Source organism: Capricornis sumatraensis, chromosome 23 (assembly GCF_032405125.1).
Source record: "Capricornis sumatraensis isolate serow.1 chromosome 23, serow.2, whole genome shotgun sequence".
Taxonomy (NCBI): Eukaryota; Metazoa; Chordata; class Mammalia; order Artiodactyla; family Bovidae; genus Capricornis; species Capricornis sumatraensis.
Genome location: NC_091091.1, coordinates 15965065 through 15992174, shown reverse-complemented (window position 1 = coordinate 15992174; position 27110 = coordinate 15965065). Strand labels below are relative to the sequence as shown.

General features: G+C 41.4%; 1 pseudogene; it reads right to left on the bottom strand.

Moving 5' to 3' along the window:
• Positions 1-1370: 1370 nt before the first annotated feature.
• Positions 1371-24994, bottom strand: LOC138070536 (mitochondrial import inner membrane translocase subunit Tim17-A-like; annotated as a pseudogene).
• Between the last annotated feature and the right edge of the window lie 2116 nt (positions 24995-27110).

The following is a 27110-nucleotide window of genomic DNA, read 5'->3' as shown; positions in this document are numbered from 1 at the left end:
AGGAAATCATAGGACTTCCCTGGTGGTCCAGTGGTTATCCACCTGCCAGTGCAGGGGACATCGGTCCCACCCCTGGTCTGGGCAGGTCCCCGCATGCTCGCTGAAGGGCAACTAAGCCCGTGCACCACAGCTGCTGAGGCGCCCGTGCTCTGCAGCGAGAAGCCGCCACAATGAGAAGTCTGTGCACGGCAACCAGAGAGTAGCCACAACTAGAGAAAGCCGGCACGTGGCAACGGAGACCCAGCATGGCCAAAAATAAGAAGTAAATAAATATTTTTTAAAGAAAGAAATAACAGGAGGAAGAGCAGCAGCACGCTATTGCATGTTCCAGGCTTCTGAAACTTTTCCATCTAAGCGTCCCTCACAGCTAAGAAGGGTGAGCTTTGAACTCTAATTTCTGGAGACAGAGTTTAAAGCCTTCATCAGAAATGGGAAGCTTAGTTTCTTTGAAGTTCGGCGTCCCAACTTCAAACTTTGTCAGTTTTCCATTCTATTCCCTAACATATTTATGTTGATGTTAGTATCATTCTGCCATGTAACTCATTCAGCTGATGCTGTTTGAGTGCATATGCCTGACCATTCACAATTCCTAGCAGGGGTAGAGTGGGGAACAAAAGAGATAAGGCTGCATCCTCATAGAAATGTGGTAGGGGATGGTGGAGAAAAAAAAAAAGGAGGCTAACATGACCTAGCATCATGCAAAACCTTTCCCAACCATGTGAGTTTTGTTTAGCTTCCTGCGCCTTCCCAGTTTGACACACTCGCCTGGGGGTTAGAACAGTGTTCTGTGTGGTTGTGCGAGTCTGAATGCATCCATTGGGTTCTCTTCATCTCCATTTCCTCAGCTCAGAAGTCACAGGACTGGGTCCCCAAGCAGTCATTGTTAGGCAGAGCAGAGCCCTGGGGGCCTTAGCATGGCTGGAACTTTCTCCAGCAACTCCTTGCTTTATTTTTTTTTTTAAAGAAAGAGCAATCTCCAGGCGTTTTTTGTTGTTTGACTAAGAAAACAAAACCAGGCAGAGAAGTCCCCGAGGAAAGTCATGCTTCATGACTGCTGTGTAGCCCTTCATCTTCTAAGTACTTACTGTATTTCATTTTAAAGATTTTAGACATTTATTTTGATCACAAATGCAATCCAAGTGTGAATAAATAAATGTATTATCTTTTAAGAACCGCTCCCCACCCCCCTCACCCCCCCGCCCCCCGGCCATGTTCCTTTAAACAGAAAAAGATTCTGAATGTTTCTTCATAGCCTATTTGGCCATAGTTATCCCACCTACAGTTCTGAAAACAGACTGAACTTGATCTTCTGAAATCCTTCCTAGAACTACAGCTCATTCAGTTGAAGAATTCCTGAGAGAGAAGTTCCCCTAGTATTGTCAATAGTCTCCAAAAGGTGAGGATGATAACTGGGCTGATGGCAACTAGAAGGGGTTTTCGGCGAAAGGAGAATCCTTGGGAGACTGGGCAGAGGCAAATCTTGTCAGCAAGATGCCAGTTCCTTGCATGAGAGCCCGGAGAACGCCACCATTGAGGCTTACCCAGCATGGCCTCTGGTCCCTTTCTTGCTCCCAGGCCGGCTCCTGTTAAGGCTTCACTCGTGATGGAGTTCTGGGTATCTTCTTTTGCTCTGGCTTGAACCATACTGCAGTCAGTCTCAGAAAATAGACCTCTTCAGGCTGCAAAGTTACCTCCCAACTGCGGAACCCTGGTTTTAATAGCTATCAAATTCCCTCGTTGTCTGTGGTTTACTCCTACCAGAGAATTGTGAAAACCTTTGATTACTTGAGACATCCCACTATTTGTGGTTCCCATCCTTAAGGCCCCCACCGCAGCCATCCATAATGCAGCAGGCGCAGGGCTGGCGTGCCTCCTGCCCCACCTGGACTCCGCTGCTTCTCGGTCAAGCCCTTGCTTTAGTACTCTCCTCTGTTCCCACTCAGCAACAGACAGCTCCTGTAAAAATGATTTCTGGTGCCCCCGGGAACCTATTTGCTCCTGTGGGAGCTTGCTTTCTGTTTGCAGATGATCTGAGAATGAGGATGTGTGAACTTTAGACTTGGCTTCATATGATAAAAGTACAGTGTAATCTACCTTACCCCCAAGTTTGTTATAATTTGGGATTTGGATTCTACCCAGCTCTCATTATAATAATTGCTCTTTATTAAATGCTCAAAATATGCCAAGTGCTATTAAATGCATCGTTTCATTTAATCCTCAGGTGAACTTTATCAGACAGTTTAGCATAATAGCTGAAAGCAGGGCTCTGGAGGCAGACTGCCTGGATACTCTCTTGTCTGCCTTACTTAACAGCTGTGTGACTTCAGACAAGTTACTTAGCCTCCCTCGGAGCCTCGGTTTACACGTCTATAGAAAGGGATAATAATAGTACCCAACTGCTGTGAGAATGACTTGAGTTAATAATATGTAGAACACCAGAGAGCAAGTTCTTTTTTAAAAAGATGTGCGTATTATTACCCTCATTTTCCAGATGAGAAAATTGAGACTTAGAGATGTTAAACAACTTGCCAGAGTCACACTGGTGGGGAGGACGGAGGTATGGTTAGAACCCAGTGCCGTCAGAAGCTGAAGTCCATGGTCCAGATGACTACTCGTCCAGAAGACTTAATTACCAGGATTGCTAGCTTCCAAAAAAACCTCATTAAAGAGGTTTCTTTCACTTTATATCCTGGCTTGCACCTTAAGGCTCTTACTCTGGCAGCATTCCACGACTACATTCTATACTACAATGATGCTGTGTGTCTTGTCTCTCTAGCTTATGGTGTCTCTGTAGCATCTTAACTTTCCCAATAATGAGATTTAATGGGCCAAGAGAAATAGATAAGATGAGCAAGAGAATGGAGGGAAAATAGTAGAGTGCCCAGACAAGCAGAGGATTCAGGAAGGGACTAAAATCAGATCTGTGTTCTTTGTGGGGATCTTTACATATTGCCTATGAACACCAGCTACTCCCTTCCTGAGGGTCCTAGCTAAGACCCCAGCTTTGGACAACAGAAGTAAGTTAGAAAGAAATCAGAGGTGTGGATACTGGAGTGTGATAATGAGGTTATCATTATAGAAGAGAAAATAGGCTGGCTTTAGTTAATATTATAAAAATTGCTTTTCTTTGCTTCTTAGCATTTTAATTTTTAATAGTATAAGTCCTAAAGGGAGGAAGAATTAGGCAAAGGGTTTAATCATAAAACATTATTTACTTTACAAACAGATGTATGGACACACACACAATTCTTGGCAACTACAATGTAACAGAGGCCAGCACTGGTTTTCTGGAGCAGCAGTAGTTTCCCCTTCCGTGGTGCAAAGATAGGACATTAAGAAGCTCCATTTTTACACAAATCCTGGTATATTTGTTTAACCTTTCTCCTTGCTCCATATGTACATTCTAAATTATAAAACTAGGTTTTGAAGTTTTATGCAGTATTTAATACAGGTTAAATTTTTAACAGTATAAAAGGATACTTTATGAAGAACAAAAACTTCTCTCTCTTCCCTCAATTGCACTTCTCAAAGGCAATCACTGTAAACACCTCTATTTCTAATTCATCTAGTGATCACCGTTATACTCATACATTCTTAGTTCCCTGTTACTGATTTATGAACTTTAGATGATTTCCTTTATCCTGCTTTGGAAGATGAAAATTTTCAGTGTATTTTACCACCTCCTACTTTCCCGTGTTCCATCATATCTTTTCGATCAACTGCTCTCTGACCAAGTTGGCATCTGGCACGGTGGGGATACTTTTGACTTTAGGATAATAATGGTTGCCCTTTGTCAAGTCTTTGTTCTTGCCAGGCAGGCAATATGCTAACAATTTATATATGGTAATTTAGTTAATCTTCGGACCCACACTATTCAAGAGGCAGTACCCACCTTTCACAGATAAGTAAATTTAGGTTTTGTCTTGTTACGTTTCTTGCTCAGAGTTCTATACTTACGACTGGTGGAGTTAGATTTGCCTTGACTCTCTAACACCCAAGTCCACTTAACCATTCAGTTCAGTTCAGTCGCGCAGTCGTGTCCGACTCTTTGCGACCCCATGAATCGCAGCATGCCAGGCCTCCCTGTCCATCACCAACTCCCGGAGTTCACCCAGATTCACGTCCATCGAGTGAGTGTTGCCATCCAGCCATCTCATCCTCAGTTGTCCCCTTCTCCTCCTGCCCCCAGTCCCTCCCAGCATCAAAGTCTTTTCCAATGAGTCAACTCTTCGCATGAGGTGGCCAAAGTACTGGAGTTTCAGCTTTAGCATCATTCCTTCCAAAGAAATCCCAGGGTTGATCTCCTTCAGAATGGACTGGTTGGATCTCCTTGCAGTCTAAGGGACTCTCAAGAGTCTTCTCCAACACCACAGTTCAAAAGCATCAATTCTTTGGTGCTCTGCCTTCTTCACAGTCCAACTCTGACATCTATGCATGACTACTGGAAAAACCATAGTCTTGACTAGACGGACCTTAGTTGGCAAAGTAATGTCTCTGCTTTTGAATATACTATGTAGGTTGGTCATAACTTTTCTTCCAAGGAGTAAGCGTCTTTTAATTTCATGGCTGCAGTCACCATCTGCAGTGATTTTGGAGCCCCCCAAAAAAAAAAGTCTGACACTGTTTCCACTGTTTCCCCATCTATTTCCCATGAAGTGATAGGACCAGATGCCATGATCTTCGTTTTCTGAATGTTGAGCTTTAAGCCAACTTTTTCACTCTCCTCTTTCACTTTCATCAAGAGGCTTTTGAGTTCCTCTTCACTTTCTGCCATAAGGGTGGTGTCATCTGCATATCTGACGTTATTGATATTTCTCCCGGCAATCTTGATTCCAGCTTGTGTTTCTTCCAGTCCAGCATTTCTCATGATGTACTCTGCATAGAAGTTAAATAAGCAAGGTAACAATATACAGCCTTGACATACTCCTTTTCCTATTTGGAACCAGTCTGTTGTTCCATGTCCAGTTCTAACTGTTGCTTCCTGACCTGTATACAGATGTCTCAAGAGGCAGGTCAGGTGGTCTGGTATTCTCATCTCTTTCAGAATTTTCCACAGTTTATTGCGATCCACACAGTCAAAGGCTTTGGCATAGTCAATAAAGCAGAAGTAGATGTTTTTCTGGAACTCTCTTGCTTTTTCGATGATCCAGCAAATGTTGGCAATTTGATCTCTGGTTCCTCTGCCTTTTCTAAAACCAGCTTGAACATCAGGGAGTTCAGTGTTCACGTATTGCTGAAGCCTGGCTTGTAGAATTTTGAACATTACTTTACCAGCATTACTGACCTAGAAAAACAAATGCTTTAAGGCTAGTCTAGTTCTGCCAAGCTGTATTCACCTTGTTCCTTTGTTCTGCAAGTTATATATGCATAAGTGTATGTGTGTGGGTGCATGTGTTCATGAGTATCCACATTTATAATGTAGAAATAAAATCTATGACATATATTTAAAAGGGTGGGGGAGGGAAAAATAGATGGTCATAAGTTTCTTCATATAGGGATACATTTATTATTATTTTGTGGGTGACAGTCAATTATCTTTCAAAGATAATAAAAGAAGGAAAAGATCTTTTATATATACTCAAATATTTACCATTTCTGACACCCTTCTTGCCTTTGTGATGATCTAAGTTTCTTTATGGTATCATTTTCCTTTAGCCTGAGGAGCTTTTAAAAAACATTTCTTGTGGAGAAGATTCTGGGAACAAGATAATAGAGTAGAAAGATCCAGAACTCACCTCCTATTGTGGGCACACCAAAATTACAACCACTTACGAGCAACTGTTGATGAGAAAGACTGGGATCGAACAGAAAAAGATTTTCTACAACTAAAGATATAGAGAAAGATATACCCGCATGAATGCAGAGTTCCAGAGAATAGCAAGGAGAGATGAGAAATCCTTCTTAAGTGAACAGTGAAAAGAAATAGAGGAAAGCAATAGAATGGGAAAGCCTAAAGATCTCTTCAAGAAAATTAAAGATACCAAGGGAAATTTTTCATGCAAAGATGGGCATGAAAAAGAACAGAAACCACAAAGACCCAACAGATGCAGAAGAGATTAGGAAGAGGGGGCAAGAATACACAGAACTGCATAAAAAAGGTCTTAATGACCTGGATAACCCAAATGATGTGGTCTCTCACCTAGAGCCAGACATCCTGGAGTGTGAAGTCAAGTGGGACTTAGGTGGTATTACTACAGGCAAAACCAGTGGAGGAGATGGAATTCCAGCTGAGCTGTTGCAAATCCTAAAAGATGATGCTGTTAAAGTGCTGCACTCAATATGTCAGCAAATTTGGGAAACTCTGAAGTGGCCACAGGACTGGAAAAGGCCAGTCAGTTTCCATTCCAATCTCAAAGAAAGGCAATGCTAAAGAATGTTCAAATTACCATACAATTGCACTCATTTCACATGCTAGCAAGATTATGCTCAAAATCCTTCAAGTTAGGCTTCAGCAGTATGTGAACAGAGAACTTTCAGATGTACAAAACTGGGTTTGGAAAAGGCAAAGGAACCAGAGATCAAATTGCCAACATCTGTTGGATCATGAAAAAGGAAGGGAGTTCCAAAAAATATATACTTCTGCTTCATTGACTTGACTAAAGCCTTTGACTGCGTGGATCACAACAAACTGTGGAAAATTCTTAAAGAGATGGGAATAGCAGACCACCTTACCTGTCTCCTCAGAAACCTGTATGCAGGACAACAAGCAACAGAACTAGACATGAAACAACTGACTTGTTCAAAACTGGAAAAAGTACATCAAGGTTGTATGTTGTTGAGAGAGTCATTTCCTAGGCAGGTTGATAAGAAGTCTAAGGGTCCCCAAGGAAAGAGGGGTCTGGAATTCTCAAGGAGGAGGAAAGGACAAACGTTTTTTCTCTACATTCCTTAGGATTATATAACAACAATGTATTCTGCCTGAGGATAGTCTCTGGATTAAACCTTCTGGCTAATTCCATTATCTTAAAATGTAAATTATGGGAGTAGGTCTGATGAGGTCTTTACAACCTCCAGACATTCTTTGGATTTATTGGAGAGTATATAACTCCATTGCTAACACTAGCAAGGGGGTACTCTTTTTGCCCCCTTCTGATGCCTATGTTAGAAACCTTCTCTATCTCCTTTATACTTTAATAAAACTTTATTATACAAAAGCTCTGCGCGATCAAGCCTCGTCTCTGGCCCCAGATTGAATTCTTCTCCTCCGGGGGCCAAGAATCATGGCGTCATGATTCAACAACAACCTTTCATCTTGGGGGCCCATCCGGGATCCTTCAGGACAAGGTAAGGATGCTTGGAGCTCTAGCTCTTTGTTCTCTTAGCGAACACGTTTTCTGCTGTGCTTTACTAACTCTAACGGTGTGCTTGTGTGAATGAATGACATGCCCTGCGTGAAGTAAGTAAGGAGCCCTGCTCTGCGATTCCACCGTGATCTTATACAGCTCATGGCAGAAACCTGTCAGGGGTTTATACCATTGTTGTGATTCAACAACAACCTTTCATTGTCACCCTGCTTATTTAACTTATATGCAGAGTACACCATGTGAAATGCTGGGCTGAATGACTCACAAGTTGGAATCAAGATTGCTGGGAGAAATATCAACAACTTCAGATAGGGAGATGATACCACTTTAATGGCAGAAAACAAAGAGGAACTAAAGAGCCTCTTGATGAAGGTGAAAGGGGAGAGTGAAAAAGCTGGCTTAAAACTCAACATTCAAAAAAAGAAGATCATGGCATCTGATCACAGCACTTCATGGCAAATAGATGGGGAAAAAGTAGAAACAGAGACAGATTTTCTTTTCTTGGGCTCCAAAATCACTGCAGATGGTGACTGCAGCCATGAAATTAAAAGATGCTTGCTCCTTGGGAAAAAAGCTATGACAAACATAAATAGCATATTAAAAAACAGAGACATCATTTTGTCCACAGAGGTCCATCTAGTCAAAGCTATGGTTTTTCCAGTAGTCATGTATGGATGTGAGTGTTGGCCCATAAAAGAAGGAAGAATGCTGAAGAATTGATGCTTTTGAACTATGGTGTTGGAGAAGACTCTTGAGAGTCACTTGGACAACAAGGAGATCAAACCAGTCAATCCTAAAGAAAATCAACCCTGAATATTCATTGGAAGAACTGATACTGAAGCTGAAGCTCCAATACTTTGACCACCTGATGTGAAGAGCTGACTCACTGGAAAAGACCCTGATGCTGGGAAAGATTGAGGGCAAGTGGCGAAGGGGGCGAAAGAGGATGAAATGTTGGATAGCACCACAGACTCAATGGACATGAGTTTGAACAAACTCTGGGAGATAGTGAAGAACAGGGAAGCCTCGCATGCTGGAGTCCATGGGGTTGCAAAGAATTGGACACGACTTAGGGACTGAACAACTGGACAACAACAAAAGATATAAAGAGGGAACCACAACAAACTGATAGGAGGGGCAAAGTCATCATATAGTCAAGACCCATACCCCAGGTGGCCACCCACACAGGGGAGGATAGTTACAGTTGCTTAGGGTCTCCTCAAGGATCAAGGGGTCTGAACCCCATGCTAGGTTCCTCAGCCCAGGGGTCTTATACTGGGAGGAAAAGCCCCTAGAAGGTTTGGCTTTGAAGACCAGCTAGGCTCACTTTTGGGAGACTCGGAGCGCTGTGGGAAGTAGACTCCACTCTTAAAGGGGGCACACAAAATCTCACATGCTCCAATATCTTGGACAGAAGTAGTAATTTGAAAGGAGCTGGGTGAGACCCACCTGTTGATCTCGGAGAGTCTCCCAGAGAGGCAGGAGGCAGCTGGAGCTCCCCCTGGGGACACAGACACTGGTGTCAGCAATTCTTGAGAACCCGTTCTACCGCTTGGACACTGGTGCTGATGGTAGCAAGAATAAACCTGCAAAAACCACAAATATGTGGAGGCTAAACAGTATACTACTAAACAACCAATGGATCACTGAAGAAATTACAGATGAAGTTTTAAAATACTTGGAGAAAATGAAAATGAAAACACAACAATCCAAAATCTGGGGGATGTTTTAAGAGGGAAGTTTGTAGTAATACAAGCCTACCTCAGGAAGAAAGAAAAATCTTAAACAACCTAACTTTACACCGAAAGGAACCAGAAAAAGAAAACAAACAAAACTCAGTTAGTAGAAGGAAATAATTCATAAAGATCAGAGCAGAAATAAATGAAATAGAGATTAAAAAGCAATAAAAAATGTCAATAAAACTAAAAACCAAAACATGATACCAAACCAGACAAATATATAACAAAAAAAGAAAACTACAAGTCAGTGTCACTGATGAACACAGATGCAAAAATCCTCAGCAAAATATTAGCAAATGGAATTCAAAAATGCATTAAAAGGATTATTCACCATAATCAAGTGGAATTTATCCCAAGGATTCCTGAATAGGTCAGTATGCCAGGAGAGGTCAATATCCACATGTTAATATCCACCCTGTCAACAAATTGAATAATAAAAATCATATGATCATGTTAATAAATACAGAAAAAAATCTTTTGACAAAATTCAACGTCTGTATATGATGTTGAATCAACGAAGTGGGTATGAAGGAAACATACTTCAGCATAATAGAGATCATATATGATAAGCCCACCCTCTTGGACATAAATCATAGCACTGTATTTTTGGATCTGTCTCCTAAGGCAATATAAATGAAAGCAAAAATATGGAGCCTAATTAAACTTAAATCTTTTGCACAGCAAAGGAAACCATCAACAAAACATGAAATAAAAATACCCTGCTGAATGGGAGAAAATATTTGCAAATGATGTGACCAGCAAGAGGTTAATATCCAAAGTACAAAACCAACTCATACAACTCAAAAACAAACAAACAAACAAAAAATGCAACCCAATTAAAAAATGGAGTGAACATCTGAATAGGCATTTCTCCAAAGAAGATGTAGAGATGGCCAACAGGCACATGACAAGATGTGCAGCATAGCTAATCATGAAAAATGCAAATCAGAACCACAATGAAGTATATCACCTCACACCTGTTGGAATGGCTGTCATCAAAAAGAACACGAATAACAAATGTTGGCAATATGTTTAGAAAAAGGAACCCTTGTACACTGTTGGTGGGAATGTCAATTGGTGCAGCCACTATGGAAAACAGTATGGAAGTTCCTGAAAAAACTAAAAACAGAGCTACTATACAATCTAACAATTCCATTCCTGGGTATCTATCAAAAGCAAATGAAAATACTAAGTCAAAGATATATATATATATATATATATATATACACACATACATACCCCAGTGTTCATAGTATTCTGATATATATATATAGTAATCCTATCTATCTATCTATCTATCTATGAAAGTGAAAAGTGAAAGTGAAGTCGCTCAGTCGTGTCCGACTCTTTGCGACCCCGTGGACTGTAGCCCACCAGGCTTCTCCATCCATGGGATTTTCCAGGCAAGAATACTGGAGTGGGTTGCCATTTCCTTCTCCAGAGGATCTTATATAGAGAGGTATAATACTCAGCCTTAAAAAAAAATGAAATTTTGCCATTTGCAACAACATAGATGGACATGAAGAGTATTGGAAATGATTGACATAATAGTGGATTGATTGAGTCAGACTTTATGAATCTCGTTGTTCAGTCACTCAGTTGTGTCTGACTCTTTGCAACCCCATGGACTACAGCACGCCAGGCTTTCCTGTCCTTCACTTACCCCCAGGAGTTTGTTCAAACTATGACCATTGAGTCGATGATGCCATCCAATGATCTCATCCTCTGTTGGTTAGTAAAATAAGTCAAGCAGAGAAGCATAAATATTGTATGATATCACTTATATGTGGAATTTTAAAAATAAAGCAAATGAAATGAATATAACAAAAGAGAAACAGACTCACAGATATAAAGAACTAGTGGTTACCAGTGGGGAGAGGGAAAGGGAAGGGGCAAGATAGAGGTAAATGATTAAGAGATACAGATTGCTAGCGTAGTGTAGTGTTAGTCTCCCAGTGGTGCCTGACTCTTTCTGACCCCATGGACTGTAGCTCGCTGGGCTCCTCTGTCCATGGAATTCTCCAGGCAGGAATACTGGAGTGGGTTGCCATTCCTTTCTCCAATATAAACTATTGTGTGTAAAATAAATAAGCTACAGCACAGAATATATATTTACAGCACAGAAATATAACCAAAGTTTTATAATAACCTTAAATGGAGTATAATCTATAATATTTTGAATCACTCTATTGTACACCTGAAACTAATATGATATTGTAAATCAACTATACTTCAATTTTTTAAAAATGAGCAACATATCTGCTGGCAACTAAGTCTCTTACTCTTTGTCTGAAACATGTCTTTTGAGGGATATTTTTGTTAAATATACAATTATATGTTGGCTGCTTTTTTTTCTCTTCACCCTTTAAAGATCTTATTCTATTCTCTTTTGGCTTGTATTTTCTTTGATGAGACATCAGTAATTTTCTTATCTCTGTGCCCTTGTTTTCCCTGTCAGCTTTTTATTATTGATTTTCGTCAGTATTCATTTGTGTAATTTGTAGTTTTCTCTGTGTTTATCCTGCTTGAAGATCATTGAGCTTCTTGGATCTTTAAGTTGATATTTCCGTCAAATATAGAAAAATTAGCAACCATTATTTCTTCAAATATTTTCTCAGTCCCTCCTCCCTACCACTACACTACCTCCCTAATACATTTATACAAATGTTAGACTGCCTCATTTTGTTTCACAAATCATTGATTCCCTATTCATTGTTTAAATTGAAGTATAGGCTATGGTTTTTCCAGTAGTCATGTATGGATGTGAGAGTTGGACTATAAAGAAAGCTGAGTGCCGAAGAATTGATGCTTTTGAACTGTGGTGTTGGAGAAGACTCTTGAGAGTCCCTTGAACTGCAAGGAGATCCAACCAGTCCATCCTAAAGGAAATCAGTCATGGGTGTTTGTTCATTGGAAGGACTGATGTTGAAGCTGAAACTCCAATATTTTGGCCACCTGATGCGAAGAGCTGACTCATTTGCAAAGACCCTGATGTTGGGAAAGATTGAAGGCAGGAGGAGAAGATGACAACAGAGAATGAGATGGTTAGATGGCATTACCAACTCAATGGACATGAGTTTGGGTAAACTCTGGGAGTTGGTGATGGACAGGGAGGCTTGGATTCTGCACTTCATGGGGTCGCAAAGAGTCAGACACAACTGAGCGACTGAACTGAACTGAACTGACTTACAATATTGTGTTAGATTTAGGTGTACAGCAAAGTGATCCAGTTATATATGTGTGTGTGTGTGTGTGTGTGTGTGTGTGTTCAGATTATTTTCTATTATAAATTGTTTTAAGTTATTGAATATAGTGCCCTGTGCTTTACAGTAAATCCTTGCTACTTATCTCTTTTGTGTATAGCGTTTTGTATCGGTTAATCTTGCAATGTATCTCCTCCTCCTTCCCTTTCCCCTTTGGTAACCATAAGTTTGTTTTCTACATCTGTAAGTCTGTTTCTGTTTTGGATTCTCCTCCTCTATGCCAGGATCTAAATGCCTTTGAAGCTGGGGCATTTGCAGGACTTACCTCATTTGTTTCCCTCTTTCAGAGATTACAGTCTTGAGAAGCTTGTTGTTCAGTATCTAAAAATAGGTGCTTTAAATATTTGTCTGTACAGCAAAAAAGACACAGATGTGTATAGCGGACTTTTGGACTCAGAGGGAGAGGGAGAGGGTGGGATGATTTGGGAGAATGGCATTGAAACATATATACTATCATGTAAGAATCAAATCACCAGTCTATGTCCGATGCAGGATACAGCATGCTTGGGGCTGGTGCACGGGGATGACCCAGAGGGATGTTGTGGGGAGGGAGGTGGGAGGGGGGTTCATGTTTGGGATTGCATGTACACCCGTGGTGGATTCATGTCAATGTATGGCAAAACCAATACAGTATTGTAAAGTAAAATAAAGTAAAAATAAAAATTTTTAAAATAAATATTTGTCTGTATTTATCAGTATTTTATTTATGGCAGGAGGTAGTATCAGTTAGCACATTACAGGCTGAAGTTGAAGTCCTCTATCCTTAGAGTTTTGAGTTAATAAAATGGAGGTCCATTTGGTGATAGTTATAGAGAAAGCTTAGAAATTGAGACAGTCTTATCAAACTGCAAGGCCACTTTGGGTTTTATTCCCATGCAGATATATAGTTAATAATCCCTTGCATCTTCAGCCAATATACCAACCAAGTCTATATACCTTCTGAAATCCATCATGTTTTTCCTTTCACTGTCCTTTCTTATTGGTTGATTAGTGTAGGTTCAGCTACTTTTTGAATGCCCTGTTCTTACTTGCGGAGATGATTTTTTTAATGTGCCATAATTATTTTTATAAAGTTATATTTTATTGAAGTATAACTATCATACAGGAAAAAATGCACAGATCATAAGTGTACAGCTCAAAGAATGATCACAAATTTAATGTGCCCATGAAAATAATACTTCAGGTCAAGAAATGTGAGACTTCCCTCATGGTTCAAAGGCTAAGACTCTGTGCTTCCACTTCAGAGGGTATGGATTTTACTGCTGGTCAGGGAACTAAGATCCCACATGCCATGCGGCACAGCCAAAATAAATAAATAATAAAAGGAAAAAGAAAAATGTACTTGACAAAATTAAAAAGCACATTTATTTTAAAAAAGAAAGAAATGTAACCAGTTCTTCAAAAGTCTCTCTTGAGCCTCCTCCCCATCAGTACACCTCTTCCAAAGATAGTCAATACCCAGACTTTTAAAGCTATGCATCAGTTTTGCTTGTTTTTAAACTTCATATGATGGGAATTATACAGTATGCATTTGTTTTTGTGTGGCTTCTCATTCAGTATAATGTTTGTGAAATTCATCCTTGTTAGTGTATGTAGTTTTATTGGCTCATTTTGTTCTTTGTATAACATTATATGAACATATGATGTATAATTATCAATATTGACTATTACAAGGGAACACTGCCACATTTAGAACTATAGTATCTTTTGCCCATTTAATATATTTCTATTGCAAAATCCTGGAGATATTATTAGCCTGGAGTTTCAAAAAATGTTATCATACTCTCTATATACTGAGCTTTAAAGCTCAAATTCAGATGAATTCACATGCATATATCAACTGTGTACTACGTGCCGGTACCAGGCTAGACACCAGGACACCTTTGAGAATTTCACCATCTAATAAGGAATAGATATAAAAGTAGATGTTTAGATTGTCTAAAAATGATGAGAGCAGCCTGGTTTGTGCAAATGGTGTTTGATCCCTGTGTTTTACCTCTTTGGGGCACTTTCTTCCAGGACAGAGAGCATGGAGAGCCAGCTGCTTGCCAGCCTGTGGGAAACAGGAAGAACGTCCAGAGCAGTGCACTTGCATTGGATTGCAAACCTTCATCAGCTCTGCTTTCTAATATCTGCATGTGTTTTTTATCACATAGAACGTGGAGGAATGGGGTGAGGAGTCAATAGAGTTCTTAATAATGTTAAAAATGATAGCTGTTAGTGTTTTGTCTTTCCTCTGTGCTGGGAGCTGTCCTAAGCATATTACAAGTGTTATTTATTCCTCCCAGCGACTTATAAGGTGAATGCTATCATCATCCCCATTGCCCAGATGATGTAGTTGATGGTGAGAGAGTAGCTTGCCTTGGAATCACACAGCAAGTGGTGAGTTTGGATGCAAGTGATAGACACAGGATGAGGGTCTATTTCCCCACCCTGCTGCTCTACTTCAAAGTCTCTTGCTACTGCCCTGACACTGTTGATTAGGGTTTGCAAATCTTTGAAGCTACTGGGGAAATGATACTGATGAAATCTCAAGTCTGGGAAGGAATTTGCATTTTGCTATCAAGTTTACATGCATTTTCCCCATTTGATGCCCATAGCCATTCTCTATGGTAGAGCCCAGGTATTCTTACTACCGTCTTTTACAAAAGGGAGAGACTAAACCAGGAGGGGTTAGATGACAGGAATCACACAGTTGATTTTTGACAGTCCACAGCTGGCTGTCCCCTGCCTCTGGTTTCCCTTCTAACCTGCAGATGGAGCTGTGTCATCTCAGGACTCCTGTTCCCACCCCCAGACACTTTGAGTTCCTCAAAGGACTTGGGGAGCATCTTTCCTCCCTCTATGCTGTTGCACAGCACTTGCCCCTGCCTTGAAGGCTGATTTGGCTCTTTCCTCCCCCTTTAGTCTGGAACCAAGCCGCTCTGATTTGAATCCAGCTCCACCATTTACTGTGAGCCTAAGTTTCCTCATCTGTAAAATGGAGAGAATAATGTTATCTACCTCATAGGGCGTCATAAGGACTAAATGAGGGTTCTCATGCAGGGCTGTCTGAACAGGGCTGGATGGATGTATACAGTATGTGCTCAATAAATGTTAGCTGTTGTGATCACTCCTTCAAGCCTCATCTTGGTGGTGAGTCCCTCGTCCAAGCCTCCTCCAACCCTTTGCGCCTCATATTAGCCTTCTGTGGATGTTTCTACTACCTTTGCACTCATATCTAAGGTGGCACTTGTCATACCTGTCCACATTCCTGCTTTCTGCATCACTTCCCAACCTTCCCCGACTGTAATTTCTTTATTCACTTTTGGCTCTGCAGTGTCAGGCACAGTGTTTAGCACATAATGGGTGCTCAATAAATATTTAGTAAGCAAACGAACATTATTTTAGTTGATGTTCATCCAAGTGTCAGTAGTCTCATTTCCAAGGGGCCCTCTGAGTTTGCAGGGGAGTCCTGCTGGTACACACAGCTCTTTTGTGCAGTATGTAAAGACATCCCTCTAAGTGAATACACAGATCCTCAGAGCTGATGTGACCCTATGCTAGCTAGGGTACCCAGTTTAGCCAATCCAGCTCCGGCTGAACTTCAGCCTCCCACCCCCCTTCCAGCCCAGGACCAAACTGGAGATTTCAGATGCCTCATAACACAACCTCATATTGCTGAACAGAACATCTGGTTGCAGAAATAGTGTCCTGCCAGCCTCATTTCACAGCAACCAACCTCATAGTCTGAGACAATGTGCTCTGGAAATGGAAGAAAAACAAGCACCACAGAGGTTGGTCCTGGATTGCTGCGGCCAGCAAAGCAGGTAGGGATCAAAAGTGGTCGACGCACAGTTTGGGAAAAGAAACAAGAGACAGAATTAAAGTTTTAAAGATGGGACCAGGGGACTCAAGACCTCTTGGGTCAGGAGCCCTGCTCCTCGGAGCCACATCACTTTTATTTAGTGTCTTGGCAAGCAGAATGTATCTGTTGTATTACGTTGAAGTCAGCCTCCTATGTCCCTGGTCACATCTCCCATTTTATTGATTACTTTAAACTATCTTTGTTATTTTCTTTTACAAGGGCTATCATCTAGCTGGAGGTCATAGACCCGCATATGCCTTGGGAAAACATGTTAGTGTGTGCAAAAGCAGTGTTCTGAATTTGCGCTGATCCGGCATTCCAAGGTCCACACGATGTTTTTCCTTAGCTTATCAGGGCATGACAACCCCAACTGATCAACTTGATGTACTTTTATTTGGGTTATGCTGCATTGCTATATTTTGCTTTTATTCTTTTCCCATGGTGATTTTCTTATGGCTTAGCCAGAGCAACAGGCAGCTGACTATTAACCCCTGCATATCTCCGTTTTTGTTTTTGTAGCAGAAGATATGTTGATCTTGCAACTTCTTTCTTCATTAGTTCTTGAACGGTTTTTCCTATGCATCTGAGGACTAAACAGAAGATTATAGTGAAACAGCAAAACATAGCTAGTGTTTTAGTGAGATCACCTCCAATGTATTTGATCCACTCGAGAGGACTCAATGAGTTAAGGCCCTCTGCTATTCCTTGAAGTCTGTCTGTACGTGGTAATGGTCTAAGAGAAGCATGCTGCATGCCAATGATTTTTGCTTGTAGCTTTTTAATATCTAGAGTAAGGTTGTCAGTTCTATGGCCCTGTAAGTGCTGTCTAACCTTTCCCCAGGAGTGTTTAGATTGGTTGTATTCCTAGGGGGTCACACAAAAAGTAGTAATGTTCCAGTCACACTTTAAATGTATTTGTAATTTAAGATTTTGTGCTTCTTCTCCTAAGAGTAGCACTGCATTTTCTAAATCCACCAACCTGTTGTTAATCTCCTCATCTATATGAGTTTGGGCTCCCCAGTATACTCTGAGATTTTTGTATATGTCTGGAGACAGTCTTTTTTGTACCTTGATGAGGCTGTTCAGAACCCAAATGTCTCCAATTTCTGAAGGGATGAGACAGAGAGAAAAGAAAAATATTTTAATTTTACCCACAGGTATAAATCACTAAATTATTTTAAACCATCAGTGACTTGAGAAGAGTTTTTTTTTAATATCTGAAAACAAAGATTAGAAGCTAGTAATATGTCAGACAAAAAGTCATGAAAATTATAGTCATATTTAGCTGTTCAATCTCATGTAACCAATCCTTTTGTTTTGTGGTCCTTGCCTGATGACAAAGGACGTCAGTGAACGTGATAGTCTCCAAGAAGCTCATGAAATTTTTGCCAGTGTCTGTACGACCTGTCCAGCAAAGTGGGGGCCCTGATCACTGGAAATTTAAGAAACTGTATTTTAACCATTTTTTTTCCATTGTGAGATATTAACCCTACAGCCAGGAAAGGCTTATCCTATCAAATAAAAGTGAGATTTGTCAGGGAGCCAGGAAAAGCCAAGTGGCTGTCTTGGATTTCCCATAGCCCCGACTGTTTGGTTTATAGCCATTTTTCCATTTTAAATTTCCTGTTGAGAAGTTAATTTTGTAGAAGTAGAATGTGCTTTGTCCATGTGTATCATAGTCTTCATAGATCATTGTGAAATAACACTCAGTCATTTTATGAAAGTAACAAAAGATTTTAAAAACAAGTATGCATCACTTAAAGACCAAGAAATTTACATAGTCTTGTTATCAGAAGTCACATTCCAAGAAGGCTTTGTCTTTTTTTAACAGGAAGAGAAACTCAAATTCCAGATTGGTACCAGCTTATATTTATTTTGAAACAATAGTTATTCGCTTAGTCAAAGTAACAATAAAAGATTTCAAAGGCAGTTTAACGTCTTAAGAAACTTACGTTTCTGTATTCATCACTCTATTTGCCCATTCAGAGAACAGCCACCTGTAAGTTCAGATAAACTTCCTTTTTCCTTAATAGAATGTAATTCCCTTCCTTATACCTTTTTATTAAAAACACATCTTACTTTCCTTTAGCAACTGTGAACTGTACTTTATAGCATCATTCTGTAGATTGGTAAATATAAATCACCCAAAGCTATGTCATTTACAAAAGTATCTTCACAAAGTCAATAAATAAACCTTCATACCAGGTATCACTTTAATAGTGAATATTTCCCAGTTCACACAAGCCTGAAATTCATTTTAATTTTTTTGAATTTAGAATTATTTGATTCATAAGCACTTACTTCTCTTTAGGCCAATTAAATAGAGCTCATTGACAATTAGCCTTTAGCAATTTTGTCCAAGGACAAAGACACACTGAGACACACATAAATTTAGACAGACATATAGACAGAGATCTCATAGTTTTCTGCGTGATATTTAAAATGTCTCTTTTTTTCTGCTTGATATTTAAAATGTCTCTTTGCCCCTTCTTTTTTCTTGGTTTGAGTTCTACCGATTTGTTCATGGCTTGAGTCCCAGATAGAGTGGGCTGTGTATCCCAAAGACATGATAAGAGTTAACTTTAGGTTTTTTCCCCGGCCTGTTTTTGTTTCTCAGACAGAATTGGAGCTCCAAAAAAGTATTTTAACAAGCCAGCTTTTTCTTAACTGCACGTGCAAAAAGAACCGGTTTTGCAATTTCTAAAAGACTTCATTTTAACCAGTTTTCTCTGGAGTCTAAAGAATATCATGGCCATTTAGTACAAAAAATGTCATCTCTGTTTTTGTAGTCATAGTTTCATAGTTAAAAATTAAACCAGTGAGTGTTCAAATTGGCTCTGATGACAGGGATGGACAGACTGATAAGAAATTGTCCCAGCAGAGACTGTCTCTCTGGGCAGGTGAGGTCTTCTCTTAAAGAAAACCTGTCCTTTAACCTCTATTTTCTCCCAGGTTCTTATGCAGTATCGCCTCACCTGTTCTATAGGTGACCTTCCATAAGCACTTGATTTGAGTTCTCCCCCAATTTCCACTGCCTATCAATTGATCTAAAGAGATGGGGATCTGTCTGTCTTGGTCATGAGCCACCATAATCAAATGGGAACCCTCAGCTAGTCCCTGCACTATTTCTAAGGTAAAAGGAGATTTTACTCCATAACGTTGAACAGCTTGCTTAAATTTCTTTAGTATTTTGAAGCGAATCTATTTGTGTACAGCCTCATACACCCCATTAGGATTATTAGGATCTTTCCCAGGAGCTACTGGTTCATGTATTGTCCTTGGAAATGTCATAGTCATAGCCTCCAAGTCACCCTCCTGTCGAGTCTGACAAATACCTTTCTGGAGGCATGACAGAACTGCTATCCATGACAAGGAAGAAAAAACTTGAGTCACTCCAGCTGTTAAGACAGGAGCCGGAGGAAGAGGAGGTAAAGGAAATTCGTCCTCCCCAAACAAAGGTGCAGAAGGTAGCTTTAAGAGTCTCCTGCATTTTTTGTTCTATGCCCTCGGGCTTTGCATATTCAGGTTCTCCCTTTGACCGGGTTTCACCTTCATCCTCACTCCCTTCTGAGCTTTCTGGGGTCTGAAGAGGTTCTAAAATAGATTTTATCAGTGTCCAAAATTGACCAGATAGATATAGGCAAGGGCAATCCCTTGCAAAGAAGTTTCTCTAATTTACCATCTACCTTCTTCCATGTTCCTAAATCTAACGTACTAAGAGAAGGGAACCATGAGCAATGTTTCTCAATGGTTTGTAAAAGCTACAATAGCCGGCCCTCTTGGTTTTTTTTTTTTTTTTCGTTCCCTCTTCTTCCCCCCCCACCCCCCACCCCACCCACCCAGACCCCCCCACCCCCCACCCATATTCCCTGGAGAAGGAAATAAAAACCCATTCCAGTGTTCTTGCCAGGAAAATTCCATGGACAGAGGTGTAGTCCTACCATGTTCAAGAAATGGGAGCACTGAGATGTTTGTGAATATCCCTGATGATGTCACAGAGTTAATACCAAGGGAAATGAGTGATTAGCTCAAAACAGACCTATCATTTCTCTGAAAGTTCATATGTACAAATCAGGCCAGTATCTGTTACTTAAATATTATAAAGTTTCCAGAAGGAAGATGATCTGAAAATTGCTGAGAGTGGTATGGTGTTGATTTAGTTGCTCAGCCGTGTCTGACTCTTTGTGACCCCATGGACTGTAGCCCACCAGGCTCCTCTGTCCGTGGAATTTTCCAGGCAAGAATACTGGAATGGGTTACCATTTCCTTCTCCAGGGGATCTTCCCCACCCAGGGATCAAACCTGTGTCTCCTGCATTGCAGGCAGATTCTTTACCAACTGGGCCACCAGGGAAGCCCAAGAGTGGTGTAGAATGAGCTCAAAGAAGAGGAGGGGAGAATAAAAGCCAGAAGGAAAGAAGAACAGAAACAAATAAAAGAATTTCCAAAGAATTCTTAGTTTTGTTAATTAATTATAAACACATTTTGTATCTTTGAAAAAAATAAACCTCTTCCTTTCAATATAATATAGTATAGCTAGAAGGCACTCGAACTATGGCAATTTCACTTTCATACTGGAGCTGGTTCAGCCCTCAGCAGCTTCACCAGTAACTGCTGCAGTACGTTTTGTTAGATAAAATAACAGAACATTCATTTTCTGATGAAGCTGCAAAATCAAATGAAAGAATGTAGAAATAAAAATCCGCATGGAAGGATTTTCCCTAAAAGGAGCACTGCATGTCAACCAGCTTCTTCTGTCACCCAGCAACTGCCCTTTAGAGTTCCCTCCAGTGGGGTGATTTCAACTGGCAGCTGGTACAACCTTGAAACAATCCAGTTTGTTTTCCTGCTCCCTGATATGTAGAGGTCACTGCTGGTTACAATGTGGTTGCTATTCAGTATTATCTGGAGTGTGATAATGAGGCAGAATTGCCTCGAAATGCTCTTTTTAAAAAAATCTTGACATTGACTCTGCATATACAGTTGGGTCACACTAGATGCACATTTCAAAGCCTAAGGGTATTTCAGTTCAGTTCAGTTCAGTTCAGTCGCTCAGTTGTGTCCAGCTCTTTGCGACCCCGTGAATCACAGAACGCCAGGCCTCCCTGTCCATCACCAACTCCCGGAGTTCACTCAGACTCACGCCCATCGAGTCAGTGATGCCATCCAGCCATCTCATCCTCGGTCGTCCCCTTCTCCTCCTGCCCCCAATCCCTCCCAGCATCAGAGTCTTTTCCAATGAGTCAACTCTTCGCATGAGGTGGCCAAAGTACTGGAGTTTCACTTTTAGCATCATTCCTCCCAAAGAAATCCCAGGACTGATCTCCTTCAGAATGGACTGGTTGGATCTCCTTGCAGTCCAAGGGACTCTCAAGAGTCTTCTCCAACACCACAATTCAAAAGCATCAATTCTTTGGTGCTCAGCCTTCTTCACAGTCCAACTCTCACATCCATACATGACTACTGGAAAAACCATAGCCTTGACCTTGACTAGACGGATTTTAGTCAGCAAAGTAATGTCTCTGCTTTTGAATATGCTATCTAGGTTGGTCATAACTTTTCTTCCAAGGTGTAAGTGTCTTTTAATTTCATGGCTGCAGTCACCATCTGCAGTGATTTTGGAGCCCAAAAAAATAAAGTCTGACCCTGTTTCCACTGTTTCCCCATCTGTTTCCCATGAAGTGACGGGACCGGATGCCATGATCTTCGTTTTCTGAATGTTGAGCTTTAAGCCAACTTTTTCGCTCTCCTCTTTTACTTTCATCAAGAGGCTTTTGAGTTCCTCTTCGCTTTCTGCAATAAGGGTGGTGTCATCTGCATCTCTGAGGTTATTGATATTTCTCTCGGAAATCTTGATTCCAGCTTGTGTTTCTTCCAGTCTAGCATTTCTCATGATATACTCTGCATATAAGTTAAATAAGCAGGGTGACAATATACAGCCTTGACGTACTCCTTTTCCTATTTGGAACCAGTCTGTTGTTCCATGTCCAGTTCTATTTTAAAAATAGAAATGACCAACAGGAGTGGTAATGGAGGGGATGGGGGTGATAAGCATTATACTTTGTCTAATTTGTAGCTGTTCAATCAATAAATTAGCATTCATTATTCAAACTGCCTGGGTTTGAATCTTGACTCCACCACGAAATGTGTGTACTTAGGCGTGCTTACTAATCTCTCTATGGTGTATTTGAATCATCTATAAAATGGGCCTAATAATAATATTTACCACATAGACTTGTGATGAATAGAGCTTGAGCTCATACATGTAAAGTGCTTAGAAAAATGTCTGGTACGCAGTAGCCCTGTGACATAGACTTGTGATGATTAAATGAGCTCATACACGTAAAAGTATTTAGGAAGACGTGTGGTACACAGTAGCCCAGTGTAAGCAAAACCTTTTGTTAGGTAGGTAGAATAGGGAAAACGAGTCCAAAATGGCGGTGGCTAGAAGACAAGGAAGGGAAAAGCCCGCGAAAATAGAACAAAAGAAGGTCTGAGGACCAGAGTGAGGACCTCAGGTAAAATAAACAACACTCCTGGCTGGCCCAATTTACATAGGACAGGCCCAGGGAGAGATAAACGTATAAAAAGAGGAGCCAAGCTAGCTCTCTCTCTCTCTCCTGTGCGCTGGGGCGCTCTTCTCTTTGCGTCTTTGGATCGACGTGCCCTCACGCCTCGAAGATGGATTTTCCTGCTATCTTCTAAATAAAATAGAGCTGTAACACTGAGCTGTAACACTGATTTGTCTAAGAGCTATAACACAGTCTATCCAAGACCTGAGAGCTGTGATTCGCCGAGGGGGCTTTAATGTCCGTCACTCCAAATCTTTGTTGTGACGAGACAAAGAACCCAGGAACATACACTCGCGTGACACTTTGCTTGTTTTGGAATCATGTTCTCTCTTGACAGATCACTTTTCTTCCACCCCTCCCTGACTGCATTAGGTACCCCTGTTGTACGTCTCTCTGGCATGCTGTACTTTTCAATGGCTACGCAGCACTTAATTGGAATTACAGTTTAATTTTGTGTTGAATTACCTGTGTCCCCCAGTAGCTGTAAATTTCCCTGATGGCTCAAGTGGTAAAGAATCTGCCTGCAATATGGGAGACATAGGAGATGCAGATTCAGTCTGGGGGTCAGGAAGATCCCATGGAGGAGGAAATGGCAACTCACTCCAGTATTCTTGCCTGGAAAATCCTACAGACAGAGGAGTCTGGTGAGCTACAGTACACAGCATTGCAAAGAGTCGGACATGGCTGAGCATTGCAGGTGTGGATGCCCAATAGCTGAACGCTCTAGGCAGGTAGAGACCTGGTCCATATTGTGCACCACTGCGCCCACGTGTGTTGGAGGCCTTCCTTACCTGCTGTGCTTTGAGCAGGATAGTATGAGGATGCAAAAGTTGCTGACCTAACCTACTGGGGAACAAGGAGCAGGCAGATGTTGACTGAGATTTATCAGGACTTTACAGAGACTCAGAAGAAAGCTTGCCAAGTCATAAGCATGCAAGCATGCATTTTGAGCAGGGAATAATCTTAATTTGAGGTCTTGTAACATTGCTGCTTGAGCATGATGTAGCTACCAACTGACCCACTAGGGAACAAAGGCACACAGATTCATTATCTTGTCTTTGAACCCTTTTTTTTTTTTTGTAATGTAATGAGATTCATTTGAATTCACTTCAGAAAGGTCTGGTGGGAGAGCAGAGAATATATAAGGATAGCCTTGGTTATGTCTCAGAACCCAGGGGTGGGAACACAGCTGAGTCCCTTGCTGGGCTTCTTGACAAGCGTGGTTTGTGCTGTGCAGGACCGAAGGGGCCAGTGGGAACTTGATCTTGGACTTGGGAAGCTGCTTGACTACCGGTCAGTGCCACTTTCAGGAGCTAAGGCACCCTTTGACCTCTCTTTCTCTCTGGAGCTAGATGCTTCCTTGACCCTGGATCTCCTTGCAACCTCTGCTTCTTCTTCTCTTTCTTCACTTCTCTGTTTAGTGCAAGAAAAGTCTCTCAGCTTCTATGGTTAAGTGTCCCTCTGTTCCAGCTGTACCCTGAGAATAATGAGCAGCTCCTTAGCTGCCAACCTTAATTTTCAGGAGAGATTCTGATTGGTTCAAATTGAGGCAGGTGTCTCACTGGATCTGGTTTATAGTTGCCCAGGATCATCTATCACAAACCAGGTTGCCAGCAGTCTACTTTCATGGTTGAGCAATTCACTGTGAAGGGGTTCACTGAGAAATGGGCGGGTACTCCATTAGGCTTCTGTTAAAACAGTATCATTCAAAGTGGTCTGCAGTATTCTGCAAGACTGGGTAAGGCAATAATATTACAGAGAGCAGAAAACATCTTAACGAACCAGAAACCACTGCCTTTGTGTAACTTTTGAAAACTGTCCTTTTAATGGCATTGAAGAACATGTAAATAAAACTTCTTTTGGATGAGACATCATTCAAAATGAACTACACAGTTCTCTGAAAACAAGAGAACACATGTTCCCCGCTTTGCCTGGAACTTTCATCATGCCTCCTTATACATTCAACTAGTTCCTACCTACCTTTCAGATCTCTCTTTTACATATTCCCCAGGTGAAGAGGAAGTTTTGTTTTTTTCCCCTCAAGGAATTTATTTGGCCCGATCAGGGATGGGGAGGGCCTTGCATCTAAAAGGAGGTGTTGGGCCTCTTGACAAGCGTGGTTTGTGCTGTGCAGGACCCAAGGGGCCAGTGGGAACTTGATCTTGGACTTGGGAAGCTGCTTGACTACCGGTCAGTGCCACTTTGCTGGCTGTGAGCTCTTCCACCTTCATGATCTGAATCAACTGGGCCATGCCAAGTGCCCATGTCATGGTAGCATTGGATGATGGCACCTGCAGTGGTCAGATCTGAATACCGGCAGTGTACCTGCAAACTATTTTACCAAAATCCTGGAGAATATGTTTGATTAACAAACTCAGGTATGCAAGATATGAGCACTTAGCTTTCCACAAATGAACTTGATTTCTATTATAAGCCCTTGTCTGGATTTGAGTGATTGCCAGACCACTTTCCCAGTGTTACACCAAACACTGGTATTGAGTGTTTAACTACTGAAGAGAATGGTGGGGATGGGGCCAAGTCAAATGCCTGGTTTCTGGTTGCTGGCATGTGCTAGGAAGTCCTCATTTTCACCTGGTCTTTAGCTGTTAATCCACAAAAGTCCTAGTCATCATCCCCACCTTGGCTCACTGGATACCTTCTCAGAGCACTGAGCTCCTGGTTTCCAACATCATACCAGGCCCACATGAACCCCATGGCATTGTTGCTGCCCTTTACTATCCCTACATTGAATTTAGGGGGATCATTTCTGTCCCCATACATACATGGGTGTTGAAGTCCTCAGGAAACATTTCTTGGGCCCACTTGCCCACACCGCTACAGCCATTTTTAGTCTGAGATCTTGCCTCCAGTCCTCTCCCCACTAAGCTCAGAACCCCAATCTTATTTACAGTGTCTGCTGTTTTGTCCCATTGGGACTCTACTGGAGAGAGGCAGTTTAGGTCCCCTCCACGAGTCGGACATGACTGAAGCGACTTAGCAGCAGCAGCAGCAGCAGCCACATTTAAAACTTCAAAACCTATCCAGGATCTCAGTCCTGGAAGGGAAACCCTTCCATGCCCAGGCAGCCCATGGGAGAAGCACCAGTAAATGTTCTTCTCTTAGAGCCAAGTAGAACCGGTCTAAGCCAGAGAAACTTTGTCTAACCTGGAGATGGCAGGTAGAGGAGGAGGTGGGATAGGAGAAAGAAGGGAAGAGAAATAAACAAGAAACAAATGTAGGAATAGACAAAACTGAGTTTTAAATGGCTTTTGGTGCCTTTCTTTATCGGTGGCAAGATTATAGAATCTTAATGAATTATAAGATTATAGAAACTTAATGAATCCTTTACACACTTAGGAAAGCAGTGATCACTGGGAGTCAATAAGAATTTACTAATTAAGTTAACCTTATTTTATTTCATTTTATTTGATCATTTCCAAAGCTTCAAAATCAAGGCTATGCTGGAGGCGGTGATCCCAGATTTCTGCAAGGCAGCTGGGAAAGCAGTGGTCACTGGGAGTTGGCAAGAATCTTAGCATTAATAGGTACTTTTTATATATGATATTTCATTTAATCCTAAGACTGACTTAATGAGTGGAAGAAAAGCATATATCAAGTGTCAGTTGTCTAGTGCTATGTAATATACTACACCATAACTTAGTAGCTTAAAACAACAACCATTTTATTTATTCGCAGTGTGGACAGGGCTCAGGGGGAAAGCTTATCAGTTGAGGGTGGAACCTCCGCTTCCACAATGGCTCATTCACGTGGTCCGCAAGTCTGTGCTGGCTGTCAGTTGGGAGCCTCAGTTCTTGCTCTCAGCTGGAAGGACGGTTAGTTTTCTGTGACAGCATGACTGGGCTAAGGCATGCTCTCAGATATCTGGTAAAACATTATTTCTGGGTGTGTCTTTGAGGGTGTGCCTGGAAGAGATTAGCATTCGAATTGGTAGACTGAGTAAAGATCAACCTCACCGGTGTGGGTACGCTTCCTGCAATCCCCTGAAGGCCTGAACAGAACAAAAAGGCAGAGGAAAGGTAGGTTTGCTCTTTATGTTTGAATTGTGATATCCATCTGCTTTCCTTGGATATTGACACTGCTGGTTCTTGGGGCGCTAGACTCTGGCTGGAACCTACGACATTGGCTTTGCTAACTGTAGAATTGGCTCAATCCCTGGTAGGTCAGACGGTAAAGCATCCGCCTACAATGCCGGAGACCTGGGTTCGATCCCTGGATCAGGAAGATCCCCTGGAGAAGGAAATGGCAACCCACTGCAGTATTCTTGCCTGGAAAATCCCATGGACTGAGGAACCTGGTAGGCTACAGTCCATGGGGTCGCAAAGAGTCGGACATGACTGAGCGACTTCGTTTCTCTTGCTTGTTCTC